Consider the following 5,134-nt stretch of genomic DNA (forward strand, 5'->3'; position numbering starts at 1 on the left):
ATTGCTGGTAAGCACAATCAAGTGGCTGATGCACTTTCACAACAACTAAAAGTTAATGCGGTGTCTATAGCAACTCACAATGATCTATCTTCCATGATAGATGAGTATGCTACTGACCCTGACTTTGAAGATGTAATGTCAGCCCTTGCTTTGAGGAAGAAAGAGGAACTAAAACATAGTATTTAAGCATGCATAGCACTAGAAAATAAGAGGTGTGTTACGGTTTAGGCCGTGGGATATACCAAACGCTTTTCGCTCCATGTGGAGCTCATTTGTGGTAGTTAGCAGTGGGGGGGTTTTTTGAATGTGCTAGAGGGGAAGGGTGTTGTTATATAGGATGGTGTAGGTGGGTTGGGGGGGGGGGGGGGGGGGGGGGGGGGGGGGGGGGGGGGGGGAGAAGCGGGGGAGAGTGTAATAAAGAGGAGTGTACCAGGAAGGGGGAGTACTAGAAAAATATTAGTTGGGATATTTACCAAAACCACTTAGGAAAAGAAGGGTGTGTAGTGTGTATTAACTTTGAAGGGTATAATTTTACGGGGTAAAGAATAAAGGCGGGGGAAATTTTTGCAAGGAGTAGTTTTTGGAAAACAAAGAGACTATCGAGGAGACTTTTTTCTCGAGTGATGTAAAAAAAGGGGGGGGGGGGGGGCACGGAGGGGAGTTCAATTTATCAAGGACAAGAAGGCGGGGGTGTAGTTTTGCAAAAAAATGTGAGGGTAAGGTGGGGCTCAAGATGGAGAGAGAGAGAGAGAGAGAGAGAGAGAGAGAGAGAGAGAGAGAGAGAGAGAGAGAGAGAGAGAGAGAGAGAGAGAAAGAGAGATAAATTTAGGAGCAAAGAGGTGTTGAATCAAAATATATGGTGCTATAAGGTGTACTTCTTTGAGGAAACAAAAGTTTGAAGTTACTTCCAACAAAAAGGAGGTACAATCATTTGTAGGAGGGGGTTTATTGCGTGGGGGGGAGTTTCTCTCCAGAGAACTTTCAAGGGAGGAGGAGGGAGATTTGAGAATCATCCTGCAAAAAAAAGAGGTAAGCATTAGGGTGAGGTAATTAAAGAGCAAACTACCTTATGGGATTAATTTGCATATTATGTTTGGGTTAGAACAGTGGCTAAGTTTGGTCCATTGGTCCAGCATACGATGGGTTTATCAAGGATGTGAAAGGTTAGGGGAGATGCTACAAGAGAGATGTAGAGGTTTGGCAATCATTAGGGTAGGGTTCAATCTCCTAATTTTTGGTGTGAAAGGGATTTTCAAGATGCTTGAAAGAGGATTATTGGAGGAAGGGGTTTTAGTTAAAAGAGTGGGTCATTCCTTGTAAGTGATCGAACCAAATACCTTAATTGGAGGAAAACTCTTGGATAACCCCTACAAAGGAGCCTTTGGAAGAAAAGGTTTCTCAAAAGAGAGTATCCTCTAGGAGTGCTCTGTTTAATGATATATCGTCTGATTTTTGCTTCAATGAAGGCTACTTTTTGGTGGAGAGGATGCCAAGAGATCCAAGGTATATATTGGTATGAGTTAAGAGGCTTTTGGTAGCAATGGAGTCGAGGATACCAAGCTGGTTGAAAGATTGTCCCTTGAAGAAATGGATATCAAGAATAGTAGCTTCAAAAGTGGATATGATGGGTGTGATTACTTTATGTTTTTGTAGAGGGAAGGTGTAAGAGGCAAGGGCATCGGTGAGTGTGTTTTGAGTGCTTGTCCAAATCCTGAAGGCGTCATCTATATGAATCTTTTGTAATAAGGCTTTGATGATGAATTCGGGAGGGACGGTTTGGAGGAGGGTGGATGTATTTAAGCCCAAGATCCAAACATTTCTTTTTGTTTTGATAAAGAGGGGACGGGTGGTGAAGTTGTGGACAAAATTAGTACATTGGTTGTTGACAAAGGTGTGTGAGGGAAGCTTACCAAAAAGCAAGAGTTTATAGGCATGGGGTAAGTGAGTGAAAGCCAAAATTTATGCCTTTTTCTTCCGCCAAAAGAGGGTGCGATAGATGGTGGGTTGTAGAGGGGGGATGCTTTGCCAAACAAGGGTGAGGAGGAAGGAAGAGTATAGAGGGGAGGACTCATCCAAAGACAAAGTACTTACAGAATGGTGCAGTTTGAAGCTTCTCTCCCATGAGTCTATTCACAAATATGTGGACAGATTTTGGGATTTACATCTCAAGGTTACTGTCTTTCAAAAAATAGATTTTGATGAGAAAAAGAAATTTTTTTGTGCGGGATTACCTGAATAAATGGCCGAGTATATCAACTCCCAATGACCTGGTTCTATCACCAAGGTAGTCCACCACACCATGGTTGCTTCCCACATCAATTTCCAACAAGGGGATAGATGGAATTTCAAGCCCAAGGAAAACAAATACAAAAGTGATGCAAAGGGGAAAGCCAATGCCCAAGATTCTTCCCAAGGAAATTCCAAGAACAACAACAACAACAACAACAATCGGTCCAAGGGGAAGGGAGTTTACAAAGGTAAAAACAAACTCTCTCTTGAAGAGCTTGAAGCTTTTTTCAAGTACCATATAAGTGTGGGGAGCAAGGACATGGCTATCGTTCTTTCCCCAAGACAAATGCCCGTATTGAGACTCCTACAACTTCCAGCATCGAAGCTCCAAAAGAGGATGCTCATTGCAAAGGATCACCTCTGTCCTATGCTTGGGGAAAGGTAAGGAAACATGATGCCTTCATCTTGTTTGACATTGGCTCTACTCACAATTTCATATCAACGGAGTTAGCCACCAAGTTGAGCATTCAAGATTTTGAGATGCGAGATATTGTAAATGTTGACATAGCTTTCAAGGGACATCAAGCCTCCGTTATTCCCTTGATCGGGAAGTTGAGGCTTCATGTCCAAAGCTATGTTGACAAAGAACACTTTGTCATCTCTCCTCTCCAACATGAGGATGCTATCCTAGGGGCAACATGGTTCAACCCCATGGCTGCCAACATGAAGTGGTTCTGAATCATTAGCATCATTAGTGGATTCTTTTGATAAATCATTAGCATCATTAGTGGATTCTTTGACAATTTCACAATTTCAAAAGCATTTTTCTCCTTAGCAATCCATGAATACTTAATGTTCTTCTTGGTTAAGTCATGTAATGGTCTTGCTATTTGAGAGAATTTTGCTATAAAGCTCGTTTTTGTGTACATGATTTTTGTCAAAGAATCCACTAATGATGCTAATGATTTATCATGTACACTTTATAGCAAAATTCTCTCAAATAGCAAGACCATTACATGACTTAACCAAGAAGAACATTAAGTATTCATGGATTGCTAAGGAGAAAAATGCTTTTGACAAGCTTAAAGAGAAGCTTACCTCCCAGCCAGTCCTTATGCTCTTGGATCTCTCAAAGCCATTTGAGGTCCAATGTGATGCTTGTGGTGATTGCCTTGGAGCAGTCTTGCTTCAAGAAGGACATGCCATAGCATATGAGACTCGAAGGATCAATACGGATGGGTCTTAGGCATTTATGAGAAAGAGCTTTTAACTATTCTACTTGCCCTAGACACATGGAAGCACTATTTATTCGGAACTCCATTCATTTTACAACTAGACCATCAGGTCTCAAGTACTTCATGATGCAAACAAAGATTTTTGACAAACAAATGAGGTGAGAAAATTTTCGTTCGCAATTTTGGTTTCATATTGCTCACATTACTGGTAAGCACAATCAAGTGGCCAATGCACTTTCACCACGACCAAAAGTTAATGCGGTGTCAATAGCAACTCACAATGATCTATCTTATATGATAGATGAGTATGCTATTGACCCTAACTTTAGAGACATAATGTCAGCCCTTGCTTTGGGGAAGAAAGAGGAACCATTCCCCTTGCAAGATGGTTATCTTCTCCATGGAAATAGGCTATGTGTTACCCACTCCCTTCGTGAGAAAGTCATGTATAAATCCCATGCTCCTCCTTATACGTGGTATGCCAAAAGACCAAGTATGATAGAGAGAAGCAACTTAGATTACTTTAGCCATTTGCCTATGACAAATTCACCATGGGAGAGTATATCCATGGATTTTATCTTTGAAGTACCCAAGTCTATCCATGGGAATATAGAAATATGGACAATAGTCGACAAGTTTAGCAAGTAAGCACACTTTATTCCTGTCAAAAAGACTATTAAGGCACACCAAATGGCAACCCTCTTTATATCTCAGATTTTTAAACACCATGGATTACCAACATACATTGTGTAAGATAGAGATCCTAGAATGACTAGTAATTTTTGGAAAGGTCTCTTTGACAATCTAGGTACAAGATTGAATTTCTCTTTGGCCTATCACCCACAAACGGATGGCCAAAGTGAGATAGCCAATCTTACGATACTCGATCTACTAAAAACTTATGTTACAGAAGTAGATCAACACTCACAATAGGAGAAGTACTTACCCCTTGTAAAGTATGCATACAATAATACTGTCCATACTACTACGGAAAAATAACCTTTTGAGATCATAAAGGAAAGACCTAAAAGTCCCTTGCTACTTAAAGTACATGGGAAGATCTTTGCTACTAATGAATATAGCCGTGACCTACAAGAATCTTTTCAAAAGGTTAAGGAGGCTATATCCATCTCTCAACAAAGGAAAAAAATTGCCACTAACAAGCACAGAAGGCCTTAATGTTCAAAGAAAACTATTGGGTCTTACTTAAGTTTCCCAAGGCTCAATTGAGGCAAATGATGGGCAAAAATCCTACTCGCTATCAAAAGTATTATGCTAAACTAGCAAAAAGATACTATGGTCGGTTTCAAATCTTGAAGCCAATCAATGACATGGCTTGTCGACTCATCTTTCCCAACCATTGGGTCATACACAATGCTTTTCATGTGAGCCTACTTAAGACCTACAAAGGAGAGCCACCAAGAGAACCAATTATTGAAGACCCTCTACTCTAGAAATCAAAGACCAACCAAAGCTATCCTTCGGCATGAAGACAAGGAACTGTGACATAGTACCATTATCGGATGATATCTTATTAAGTTCAAAAATTATCCTTTTGAAGATGCTAGATGGATGCAAGGAATACACCTTAAGGATAGTATGAACCTTGTCAATGCTTACAATGTTACACTGGAGTAAGCAAATGTAAATGCTTTCTAAATGAACAATGT

This window comes from Adiantum capillus-veneris, chromosome 27, assembly GCF_014529385.1.
Source record: "Adiantum capillus-veneris isolate H3 chromosome 27, ASM1452938v2, whole genome shotgun sequence".
NCBI classification, from domain to species: Eukaryota; Viridiplantae; Streptophyta; class Polypodiopsida; order Polypodiales; family Pteridaceae; genus Adiantum; species Adiantum capillus-veneris.